Genomic DNA, 13223 nt, shown 5'->3' with positions numbered 1-13223 from the left:
TTGGGATGCACCAGCAACCTCAGATTTGCTCGATCTGCCCTCAAGATCACTAGCAGCCGACCCATCAGTCAGCAAATCCCTTCCTTACCATGCAGGGTACCCTCCTCCCATACAGGGGCTGAGCTGCACGCCAGACATCTCTGCACGATTTACCAGCTGACCCGGCCATGCGTGACTTACAGGCCCCCTCTACTAAAACATACTGTTTTCTTCTGCAGCTTCAGGAGGTTGTCCCCTCCCGCGATGAGCAACTGGTAGCTGAGGCTCCTCTAAGGAAAGTGCTCAGGGTGCGCTCAGGGTCATCCACTCCACAGTTGAACCTGCAGCTGAGCAGAGATCCTCCTGCCTGGCTCACCAAACCTGACGTGCAGAATCAGAATCAGACCCCACAATCTTATCACTTGTTCAGTGCTGGGCAGCATGGGAAGGGCAGGTGCCGGTGTTAGTCCCACCAAAGCAGTGTGTGCCTGGGGCACGAACTTGCCTCAATGTAATCAAATGTTACATATACATAAGGTTTCCAAATACATCTATACATATTCATGACCTATTCCCCCCCCCCCTTCATGTTAAAATTAGTTCAAAGAAGTAATTTCCATAAGTCCCTCCCAACTGCACTTGCATGGTGTGGTGCCTCTTGGTGGTGGTCCTGAGGATGAAGGCTTGGTACTCTCCCTCGCTCTGAACTTTTTACCTTCTCTCTTCACACAGACTCAGTTGTTCCTTTGTCTTTGTCCAAACTATAGAGTTGGTTTTGGCTAGTTCTTGTCAACTCTCCTTCAGGAGGAACTGCAGACTCCTTGCTTCAGTTAATTTACACAATGGTTAGTAAAACAAAGCATTATTTATCAACAACAATATAGGTAATTGTTAAGCAATTAGATATACTAAAATTTCTCTAATCCCTTCCCTCAATAGCTCTGTAAATAAGCTATTGTAAAAATCTATTATTGTCACATTTGTCAAATCCCATTTTTCCACAGGATTGGTAGTCTTATCTATCCAAAAATCATTCCACCCATCACTTTGGGAACAATGAACAGCCAGAGTTGACCAGGACAGAATCCTACAGTCTTGCTCAGAGCTTTCCAACTACAGTTGTTATTGCTTACCAAAAAATGCTACGGTATCCGAATTGAGCATTCGTAAATCAACTCTAGGTCCCAATCTAGAAGTGTCATTATCATACTGGCAATAGCCACCCTTGTTACCTGGCTTTTTCTAAAATTCCGGCCAGACTGGACTTGATTCATTAATATAGTTCCAGTTTTGGGCCACTACCCCATATAGGGGTGTTATTAAATCACCTCTGGGAAGAGCTGCACATACCTAAAAATCAGACAAACTAGAAAGCCTTGAAATATTAAAGTTAACTGTAGGTATATGTTTCGGCTCCAGGAATAAGTTTTTGCTATAAAAGTCCCAGTAGGGTATAGATGATCAGCAGTCTTTTTGTTGTAGATGAAACTTCAGAGGGCCCGTCTGTCTGGATTCCCATTGCTGTCTTGGTGCTGTTTTAACTCTTGTATGGTGAATCCAAGAAGAGACTTCTTTTATTTTGATCACTGTACGGAATGTCAGCAATACCTGGAACAGGCCTTCCCACTTCGGTTCTAGAGGTGAGCCTGGAAGAGATCTGACATACACGTAATAACCCAGTACAATATTATAAACTAGTCCATCAAGTCCTCGAGCACAAGTACCTAGGATCAACTTTTCTAACTCTTGGAGTTGTTTTTGTAAACTTATTACATAGTTGGTTAAGGTCTCTGTACCGACCTGCGATGTCCCTGCCTGCACCATATAAGGTCTTCCATGCACTATTTCAAAAGGACTCAGCTTTGGGCTTGGTTCTGACGTACGGAATTAGACTCTATAACTCAGAAGTTATAAAGTAGGTATGTTTATCGCACGCAGATGCACAGGGAATCGCTCCACCACAGGCGTGCATGCCCAAAGTGACAAACTATTTCATATTTATACAATAAAACAATGAATATTCAATTAACACCTATATATATTCATTACCTAAACCCACCTACTCTTGCTTCATATGCTAATTAGCTTATCAGTCCTTTCCATCTGTGCAAATCCTTCCAAGAATTGTGGGCAGGGGTCTCTGGGACGTGGGCAGTGGTCTCTGGGAGGAAGGCCATAGGTCTTCCTCATGGTGTACTTTTCACCCTTTGCCTGGAATGCGATGGTCTTGCAAGTTTGCAGTGTTCTTATCGGTCTGAGCTAATTTATGTCCTTGTTGACCATTTGTTTCTCATTCTTGTTCCTTATAGTCTCTCCCTCTAGATAACATTGGAATGTTTCTCATCCTTTTTTAAATAGGCCCTTTGTCAGAGAAAGAAAAACAGACTCCTTCCATTAGTTATTTCCTTCAAACTATATGGTTACATGACTAATTACTATACCTATATTCTTTGAGTAAATATATATAATTACAATTAACTTATTATCCCTATTCTGTACTATTTCTTCATATCAGTTCCAGTTCTCAGAAGAGCCAGAGGTAGCAACTGAGGCCAGGTCAATCCAGCTTCCTGCCCTAATTTTACAGTTTGCAGTTTAAGGAAGCGGTTCATTTTTTCTACTTGGCCACTTGCCTGTGGCCTGTAAGGAGTATGTAATGGCCAATCTGTTCCCAGAAATCTCCTAACTTGTTGACTGACCTTTGCCACAAAATGCAGTCTTCAGTCTGAGGACACAACTGCTGGGATCCCAAATACGGGTATAATTTCTTGTACCAATGTCACTTCCCTGGATTTATTCATCCAGCAGGGGAATGCTTGTGGCCATTCTTGAAAGGCATCTGTCAAGACCAACAGGTATCAAAAAAACCCTTTTCTGAGAAGTTCTGAAAAATCAGTTCGCCACTGCTGCCCAGGATAATTCCCTTTCCCTGTCTGTCCAGGCTGGGCTTTAGGTCCTGCCTTGGGACTGTTTTGTAAACAACCCCATGTTGCTGTGTTACCTGCTTAATAGTGGTATATAAGTTTCTAGCAACCATTAGCCAGCTCAAATACTTATACAAGGCTTCTGTTCCCCAGTGGGATTTTCTGTGTTCTGCTGTAACTACAGCCCATAACAATGTCAATGGTATTATTATTTTACATTGTGGTGTTCTTACTCAATTTACCTTCCTGTATTTTTCCCCCTAAGTCTTCTATTAATTTCTGATCTTCATTAGCATACCTGGGTTCACAATCAATTTGTATTTTACCATCTAGGACTAAAGACTGCACTTCCAAATTACTTCTCTCAGCTGCTCTCTTGGCTTCCCAGTCTGCCATAGTGTTGCCCAGTTCTTAAGCGGTGTTCCCTTTCTGGTAAGCCTTACAGCACATAATAGCTACCTTTTCCGGCAGCTGCACTGCTTCCAGAAGTTTAAGGATTTCGATAACTATCATCCAACTTCTTGACTGGTAAAATGGCAGTGTTTTATTCCGATTCACATTCCATTAATAGCCCATATTTAACGAACCGTTCAATTATTGGTCAGACTTCCCTATGTTCCATTCTAAGGGGATATTGTTTAATCTTCACAGGTATTGTCCCTTGTTTAACTGTTATCAGAGTGGCATTTTTCGCTTTTCCCAGTATTTCTGAGGCCCATAGCCCTGGATATATTTGATTCTGGACCTCCTCAAGCACTCCCAAGCTAGCAGGAATATTTATGAGGGCCAGCCTTAAGATTTCAATTAATTGGTCATCTCCCACCCAGAGTTCCACTTTTCCTTTTTTGAACTGTATTTCTGTCTCTAATTGCTTTAATAGGTCTCGTCCCAATAGAGGCCTTGGCAAATTAGGCATATATAAGAATTTGTGTATCCCCAATTGTTTCCCTCGTTTAAACTGAAGAGGTTTTAAAAAGTATGCCTTTTCACTGTGGCCAGTAGCTCCCCTTACCGTTACAAGGTCATCATCTACAGGTGTCATTGCTTGATTTAAAACAAAACACATTGTTCCAGTGTCAACTAAAAACTCTACATGTTGTTGCTGTCTCCCTAGCTCTAATATGACCAGTTGAACCACTAGGATAGATTCCCCAGGTCTCCATCAATCTTCTTTAACCTATGTCTGTATCCTTCCTCTCCCTTTCCATCTCTCTGGACACTCGTTTTTCCAATGTCCCCTCCGTTTACACCACGCACATTGGTCCCTTTCCAAAGGTTTCCTAAATTCCCTAACCCCTTTGATTTCCTGTAACACTGCTCTCCACATTTGCACTGTTTTTATTTGGTCCTGCTTTTCCCTATTGTTAAATGTTCTCCATGCCTCCTCTAGTAAAGTTTCCAAATCTCTACTTTTTGCTGGCCCCAGTTTTTTAAAGTTTCTCTGGATATCGGTTGCTGACTGTGCAACGAATAGAGACACTAGCTGTTGAATTCCTATCTCTGACCACGGGTCTAGAGAAGTATTCCTCATAGCATCCCGTAATCTGTCTAAGAATTCCGAGGGGGTTTCCTCCGGACCTTGTTTAACTGCATGCAAGGCTAACCAATTAATTGTTTTTGGGATAGCCTGCTCCATTCCCTTTACAACCCAGTCTCTGTAGGCATTTAGCAATTCTCTGTGGTCCCTGTTGTTGCAGTCCCAATGTGGATCTTGTAAGGGAAAGTGTTCTTTTACATCCTCTCCCCTGCTCTTAAGTTGACCACTGGCCAGGTCTTCAGCCTTTTTTAGTATTAGCTGCCTCTCAGTTTCTGTCATACAGTGTAGTAATAATTGAATATCATTCCAATCAAGATCATGCTGTTTTATCAGAAAGTTCAAACATTTACTCACACCTACAGGATCATTTCGGTAGTTTTCTGCCATCTTTTCCCATACTGTAAGATCAGACAAAGATAAGGGAACCCTTATCAAGATGGGACGCCTATATGGTCCCACTGCTTCTCCTAAGGGTGTTTGTGTCGCCACATGTTCTCTTTTACTTTTGGTGTGAGAGGATACTGGCCTATTCGGAGGGATACCCAAATCAGAGTCATCACTTTCTCTCTGTTGTGCCTGTACTGGCAGTTTATAACACTCTGGCAGGTCTTCCACCCCAGGATTCTTTGTTTTCTCCAACTTTGTACACCTGTGCCCTATGCTACAAGCCGAACAACATCTCAACTTTTCTTTTCCACCTTTCTTACTCTCTTTCTCTGAAGCAAAGACCATTGGGTCCTGTGGTGTTATTAGTCCACAGTTTATTTGGTATTCAGGGTGATTTCGGACAGTAAAGAACATGTCAGCATATGCTACTTCATCCCACTTTTCCTCCCTCCTTAAAAACAACATTAATTGTACTAAGGTATTATAATTCAGTGTCCCGTTAAAGGACCATTTTTCTCCATCATCCAGTTTGTATAAAGGCCACCAATGATTACAATACTTTATCAAAGTTTTCTTATTCACACTCCCATCTGATGGTCCTCCTATTTCCTTCCAATGTGCCAGAACGCAGCCCAAAGGGCTCTTTTTCACTATTCCACGGCTCTGTTTACCTCCCATAATAGTTGTTTGGAAATTACCGTCTTTGTCGTGCCCTGCAAAACTTCCTTTCTTCGTCGCCTTGGCTAATTAAAGGAGACGGCTCAATTAAACCGACCACAGCGCCTTATCCAAGGCAGGAGGTGGCGTGCTCGCCCCACAGCAAACGTACCTGAATTCGAGACAATTCCCAAGATAAAACTCCTGCCTCCCGTTTGGAGAAATAACGTACTTACACCATTTTTACGCACTTAGCAGGAACAGACAGACAACAGTGGTGACAAACCGGGCAAGCGCCGTGTGTGTTCCAGCGGAGGGGCTGCGCTATGCCTGCCCTGCACTCCCTCCGCACTTTCCTACCGGTTCTTTACACTTCCTAAATGCCCCACATCAGCTGCTCAAGCTCGCCCGAGCGCTCGCTATCCCAGTCAGAGCAGTTTCCCTGACATCGCATATACCAAAAATCCTTCCCAAATTCTACCCAAACATCTTGGTTTACAATTAAAACAGCCAAAAGCAAACACCGGGTTACACGAAAAGTCTCGAGGACCACGTCTAGAACACCAAAAAGCGGTGTTTGATTCACGTTAACGCTGTTCCGGGGTCTGTCACACGCTTCGCTCGTCTCGGCCGCTCTCCCCGTGGAGGACCCGAGACGGCGGGTCGGAGCTGCACACCCGCTCCGCGGGGCTGCGCCTCACCTACTCACCGCCCGCACCTACTCACCGCCCGCAGCAGCCTCACCTTGTCCCTGTCCCGGCGGGGGTAACAACCGCGGATCGCGACTCCGCACTCGCGTCGCTAGCAGCCGCACGTCTCAGCCACTCACACAAAGGGCCGTTTCGGCCATTCATTCACCCGTTCCAAAATACCGACTTCGAGTCACTTACAGAAATCATAAACCATTAACCGTTCGCCAGAGGTCTTTTAACGTGATCAACGTGAATCAGAATGCCACGTATGGGACCAAGTCTTACAACGGATGACAAAATGGCCAAACCGCACCGCTCCGGAGAAAACCCGTTACCCCTCGGGCCCCCTCCCTCTACCGCAGCGAGGAGAGTGCCCAAACTCCCATCCCCAGCCTCTCCAGGGGCCAGCACCAGCGCTCTACCTCGCCTAGGACATCTCCTCACGGCTTACAGCTATCCCCAACCCAACTGCAACACACCCGGCCCGCCGATGGTCCCTGCGGTGATCTGGGTGCCCAGGGGAGTCCTCCCGAGAAATCTCGGGGGCGCCCAGAAAAGCCCCGTGCTCAGCAGGTCCCACAGCCGGACAGAAAAGGTCCCACCTGAGGTGCCAAAGCGACGGAATCAAACCTCGCCACCCGTGGAAGGTTACACAGCAGGGATGTTTGCTGCAGCGCCGCGTGCAAGGGCCAGCACCCCTCCTAACGCGCACGCCTCTCTCAGCCCACAGCGCACATTTATAAAGCTCGGCTGGTTTGTTCCGCCCAGTCTGCGCCTCCTGACGGGTTACTGGTTAGTTTCTTTCTCACTTCGGTTTAAAGGTACAGCTCCCCGAGCGGGGATCCGCCTCCCTCGGGGGGGGCCGTTTCAGTAGGAGGTCGCGATCTCCCACTACCACGATTACCTCATACCCTAGTACCCTTGAGTCTTACTTCTTCAGCAGTTTGGTGGGGTTTTTTTGTTGGTGTTTATTTTTCGTTTTGCAGTTAGCACGTCCTTGTCAGAAGGCTCCATATTCACATTCTGGTTGAGCTCACCTACACCTGTGCTGATATTGTATGAATTCGCTGTAGGATAGAATAAATCTTGTAGTTAAAACGTAATGAATATAATATATATGACATCCTCCAGTGTATTCTTGTAATGCTATCCTGTTATCCTTCTACCTTTGTTGAAACCTAAGCTAACAACCTGTTATCTGTTGTCCTTCTGTTATGTTCAAACTTAAGCTAAAATACCCCAGTGGGGGGAAAGACAAATAAAGCGAGAATTGGTTGAAACTGGTTCTGCAGGTTTGGAAAACAGCAAACTGGGCCAGCTCAGCATTTTCTGGTAAAACGTGAAAGGTACACCCTGAGGAAGAGCTAAGGCCTTCCTCCCAAAGACCAACTCCCACGTCCCGAGGACCCCTGCCCACAACTCTTGGAAGAATTTGCACAAGCTGATTCACAGGTCAAAACCAGATTTGTAGTGACTAAATATTCTTTATTGGCAGCGCCGGGTGTACGGAGATCGTACACACCCGGAGGGGCAGATTACCTTGTATTTATATAATAAAGCAATGAATATACAATTAACGCCTATACATATTCATTACTTGAACCCGCCTACTCTTGCTTCGTATGCTAATTAGCTTATCAGTCTTTTACGCTTGTGCAGATTCTTCCGAAAATTGTGGGCCGGGGTCTTTAGAATGTGGGCAGTGGTCTGTGGAAGGAAGGCCGAAGGTCTTCCTCATGGTGTACTTTTCACCTTAGGTCTCAAAAGTGATGAGTTGGCAGACTTGTTGAAATCTTTCCCAGTGTTTTTACATTATCCCTCATAATTCTACTCAAGGACATCCTGTTTTGAAGAGGTCCCGTTATCTCCTTGGTAGAACAGCTTGCTTTGCAGATAAGGAGGACAGCTTGCTTTGCAGACATTTCGCAATTTCCTCGCCAAAATAGTCTATATAATCTTTCAGACATTTTAACCCCTTTGTTGCTACACAATTACAGGCTCACTGATTCACATTAAAATGAATACTGGTTTATGAATACAAACTTGACTATATTATTTAAAGCTTACTCACATCAAAGCACAAAAGACTGATAAGCTAATTAACACACGAAGCGAGAAAAGGCAGGTTTAGGTAATGACTATGTATAGACGTTAATTGAATAGTCATTGTTTTATGGTATAAATATAAAATAGTTAGTTAATTTAGACATGCACCTTAGGTGGAAGGATCCCCCGTGCATCCAGCGCTGCCAATAAAGGATACTTAGTCTATAAGAAATTTTGATTACGTTCTTTAAATCAGGCCCAGGCCGCGGCGGGGCGGGCGGGCTCGCCGGAGCGGCCTGCAGGAGCGGGCTGCAAACTAGGACCACGCGTGGCAATCAGTTAGCTGAGGGGAATGTGCTCGAGCTTGTCTAGACAACAATTAACATGATGGGGCATGTTTGCAGAGCACAGGGGACTGGGAGACGGATGGCGCCAAGGATGGCGCCAAGGAAAGGTAACACCTTGCGGTTAATTGCTGGTAGTTAACCACCAATCAGGGATTGCCTAGTATGCAATGCTTAGCTTCAAGAACCAATCTGTTTAAAACGCGCAGCTTCTGAAAGTGTATAAAAACTCGTGCTTCTGTACAATAAATTGACGTTTGCTTGCATCAAGCTGCGTCCCGTCTCTTCATTCGCCGGGGCGGCCCGGGCTGCAACCCGCGCTCGGCGGGACCCGCTCGGCCAGGGCTGCCGCCTCCCGCCGGGCCGGCCGGGTGCGCGCGGGGGCGGCCGGGAGCGGCGGGCGCGCCGCGGGGCACGCTGGGAAGTGGAGTCTCCCAGCGACAGGGCCCACTGTGCCGTCAGCGCCGGGGAACAAACGTCTCCGGGAAGCTGCAGGTGAGCTCTGGGTGGGGCACGCCGGGCAGCCAGGTGTCACCCGAGCAGCGGGCGGTGCGGGCTGTCACCCGAGCAGCGGGCGGTGCGGGCTCCAACATGGGGAGCAGGCACTGCAAGGTGGCACCTGCTCCTGAGGAGAAGGAGGGAAAAGCAGACCTGCCGGACCCGGCGGGGCACGGAGATGGGCCGGAGCCCGGCGACGAGATCGAGCCGCCGCAGCCGGGCCAGGAGCCGAAGCCGCCGGAGCCCGGCGACGAGCCGCAGCCGGGCCAGGAGCCGAAGCCGCCGGAGCCCGGCGACGAGCCGCAGCCGGGCCAGGAGCCGAAGCCGCCGGAGCCCGGCGACGAGCCGCAGCCGGGCCAGGAGCCGAAGCCGCCGGAGCCCGGCGACGAGCCGCAGCCGGGCCAGGAGCCGAAGCCGCCGGAGCCCGGCGACGAGCCGCAGCCGGGCCAGGAGCCGAAGCCGCCGGAGCCCGGCGACGAGCCGCAGCCGGGCCAGGAGCCGAAGCCGCCGGAGCCCGGCCACGAGGCGGGGCCCGGCGATGGGCCGAGCACGTCGCGGCACGGCGATGGGCCGGGCCTCCAGGGCGGCCGCGCCGGCTGGGCGATCCCTGGCTGCTGGCGCCGCTGGTGGGCGAAGCTAAGGCGGCCCAGGCGCGGGGCGGGCGTGGCGGACGGCAGCGGCAGAGCTGGCTGGCGGTGGGCAAGAAGAAGGTGAGGGGCGGCGGGGGCCGGGGCGGGCCGGCGGTGCCGTGGGTCTGCCGGGTTCGGTTTGGCGGTTTTCCCTCCCCCTGGCCTCCCCCACACCCTTTTTGGGGTTTTTTTGGTCTCATTTTACTTAGTTCCCCGCCCTTGGTTTTCTCCCAGGCCGCCCGGCGGCGTATGTGAAAGTCCTGGGGAGGGGAAAGTGTCCTGGAGCGGTTCAGGCTTCCGTTTTGGCATTCTGCCAATAACGGGTCCTTCTTTCCCCACCTGGAGGCCGAGGCGCGGCCCGGCCCGGCCCGGCGGGGGGCCGGAGGGCGGGCTGCGGGCTGGGGAAACGGGCAGTTGACCGAACTGCCAGGGGCTCGCTTGCCTGGGGGCTTCACCCTGCTGGAGCACAAACGATTCGGCTCGGAAGTCCCAGCCGAATTCAAGCGAATGGCTTATCGGACTAGCTTCTCCTGGGTGAAGCGGGTGCGATTGAAAAATCCGTTGTAGGTTGCTTCTCCCCTTAGTTCACAGTGACTACGCTGCTTGTATTAACGTGGCGTTTGTAAGGATTGTAATTTTCCTTCTCAAAATCTTTCACAGAGGGGGAGATCTTACTGTCAGGTGTTGATGTTTCACTTAACATTCAGATTTAATTGCCCTTTATTCATTTTTCCTTAATGCTCTTAGTTATAACCCTAAAAAAACCCCACCCCAAGATACTTCTTTTCATCTCCTTGTAGTTGCAGGACGGAGTATCAAGTCGTTTCCCAAAAACTCTTAGCTGTATACAAAAGTTGAACACTCATCACATTAGATCTTACGTTAGCCTTTTCTGGACGTGTTTTGATTTTTATTTTTCTTCCCCCGGAGCGACAAACTCATTGAAGAGCATTTCTCTTGGTCTTTTTAGCCAGTGGAGTTGGGGCTGGGGGGTTGACATCATTCTCACGGAAGGCATATTCTGTTTGGATTTCAGATCATTATTATTATTTTTCACAGCTGAAGGAGTATTAGCAGAAGAAGAGCCCTGGAGCAGCTTCAGGAACTAAGAAAAAACGCAAAACTAAAGACGACGGTCGGCCCGAGACTCCCACGGGCGATGACCAGCAGCCTCCAGAGAATGTGAGTGCCTCGGTCTTTGTCCCAGCTCATTTGCTACCTCCTTGCTCTTTGGTTTTCTGAACAGCGTGACTAGCGCCGGGAGATGGTTATGCGGGTGTAATAGATGACTGGCGCAGCTGCCTGTATCGCCAGCACGCGGAGCGTGCCACAATAGTTAGCAGCTACCGCTACTGGACATCACCGTGAGTTGGAGCACTTTAAGGTTGCAACATGGATCGTGTGGGAGGTTACTATCAGGGGAAAGGCTATGCAGAAGTGGAGTGTTAACATTTTGCCATAACTTTTTGATTTTTCTTGGCAGTTGTCAAATCAGGCAGGGAGTCTGGATGCAAAGCAGCAGTTGCAGGTGGCACTGGAGGAGAAGGCAGGCCTGGAAACCCAGGTTGCTCAGGGGTTGTACGAAATGACATTCAAATCTTCATGTCTGTAAAGAAACTTGCGTGGCAGAAGAATGCAGCCTGAGCTTTGCGTTAACACTGGTTTCTTCAGGCTTTATCCCTGAAGCAGTCGCTGCCAAATTTATTTAGCCAATACGATTTTCTTTGTGTTTAATTTTGTTTTGAACAGCTCTCTGAGTCCGTTCACCAGCTCCAGGCAGAAAGAGAGCAGTATGTAGAGAAAGTGAAGGTGTGGAGCATTTGGCAGCAGTAGGTGCAGCAGCTCTCTGAACAGGTAACACCAGGGGCAGCATCACAGCTGCTTTAGACAAACACAGGCAGGAGTGAATGCACCATGAACGTTTTTTTAACTTTTATGGTGTGGCCTTGCAGGTCCATGCAAATGGCAGACGAGAAGGAGGAGCATGTGGCCTGCGGAGATGATGACGTGGACTCCTGAGTTCGACCAGAAGACCTTTTATTAGTCCAGAACCCACGCTTATAATATCCTCGTTTGCTGTTCACGCGCCCCATACTAAAATATCCTTGGTTAATCAATACTGTTCACGCACTTCTTGGCCACGTATAATTGGTTTATTACTAAGCTGCAAATGCACTGAACTTCTTGCATTTTTTTTCTCTCTTCTTTCTTATCTCTGCGGGTTTCATGTTCTCAGCCAGCCGCCGAGATGTGGCATCGCGCATCTGCTCTGGCCTTGCTTCATTATCCGTCTTCCTTCCAGGCGTTCAGCCAACCTTATCTTACTTTCTCTCTTCTTTAGCCTTCAAGGCCCTTCACAGGCATCGTGGCCTCCAGCACTGGCCATAAAGCTCTCTACAATTCCCCCGTCTTTATTTTGAACAGAAACAACATTAGAGGTTAAACTACTTTTGAATCATAGATCTTACACAGTTTGGCATACAGGGAAAAATGGTCAATAAAACTACAATTACCAATAGCAATATTCCTCCGCGTGTTGTAAACTCCTGCAACCATCTGGTGGTTCCCCAAGACTTTAAAAGATTCTGCAACCAATCTCCCAATAGTTCCTGCTGTAAGCCCTGTGACATGTCGTTCAGTTTTTGTAACTGACTGTGAATCGACGCGGAATGGCCCGAAAGGTTCATACAACACATTCCTTAGCGCTGTGCACTGTAGGCTGCTGCAGAGGAACGAAGCTGGGTTAATCAGCACTGACAATGTACAGCTGTGGGCTGGCTTCAGGGGCGGTGGGTTGGCTGGTGTAGACAAGGTGCAGCTGTGGCTGGTTCTGTGAAGCGGTTGGGCAGCCGAGGAAGAGAGGGGAGGAAGAAGCAGAGAGGGTGAGCGTGCCCTGGATGAGGCGAGACTAGAAGGCAGCAGAGGGACTGCCATGGAGAGTGTGATGGTAAAAGACCTGGTTGCAGCTGGCTCGTTTGGAGAGTGCTGTGACAGGCCACTCTCTGCTGTTCACTTGCCTTCTACAGGTGAGATCACATTCCTCCTTTCTTTCTGTCTCATCCTGGTTTCTTCTCGTGCTCCCTCAAAGTTATGTGACTCTTTGCTGCAGGTTCTCAGCTGCACATTATCGATGTCGAAACAACCCACTGTCTCTGTTCTCTACAATTCACCCCTGTTTGTGGTTTTTGGTTTTGTTTCTTTGCTGGTTTGGGTTTTTTTTGTAAAAGGTTGCTTTACCATGTTATGGAATTGTCATCCCTTTTTCTTTTATTTTCTGTCTCATTACTTAATTACGAATTTTAGCCTTCTTTTATGTGCACGTTTGTACATTTCAGTCGGGTTCACAAAATGTTAAACTTGTTATCGGTGCATTTCCTACAGAGGTCAACATACAGGTTTATGATTATTTATAAGAACATGCAATAAGCTATGGAAGTGTTATGAAAATATTTTTCAGAAACTTCTAATCAAATAAACGAGCATGAGAAATTGTGTTTAACTTGTAAATTCTATATGTAAGCTGTTAAGAA

General features: G+C 48.1%; 1 long non-coding RNA gene across 2 annotated transcripts; it reads left to right on the top strand.

The window, feature by feature from the left end:
• Positions 1-9637: 9637 nt before the first annotated feature.
• Positions 9638-11808, top strand: LOC119143576. Of its 2 annotated transcripts, none has more exons than XR_005102743.1 (4): positions 9638-9774; positions 10753-11057; positions 11443-11547; positions 11646-11808. It is a non-coding gene; the product is annotated as an uncharacterized LOC119143576 (long non-coding RNA). The 2 variants fall into 2 exon arrangements; XR_005102742.1 differs by having other exon boundaries at positions 9650-9774; positions 10753-10875.
• The last annotated feature ends 1415 nt before the right edge of the window (positions 11809-13223 follow it).

This window comes from Falco rusticolus, chromosome 2 (genome assembly GCF_015220075.1).
Source record: "Falco rusticolus isolate bFalRus1 chromosome 2, bFalRus1.pri, whole genome shotgun sequence".
NCBI lineage: Eukaryota > Metazoa > Chordata > Aves > Falconiformes > Falconidae > Falco > Falco rusticolus.
The sequence above is the reverse complement of the archived record's forward strand: the minus strand, read 5'-3'. Positions and strand labels throughout refer to the sequence as shown.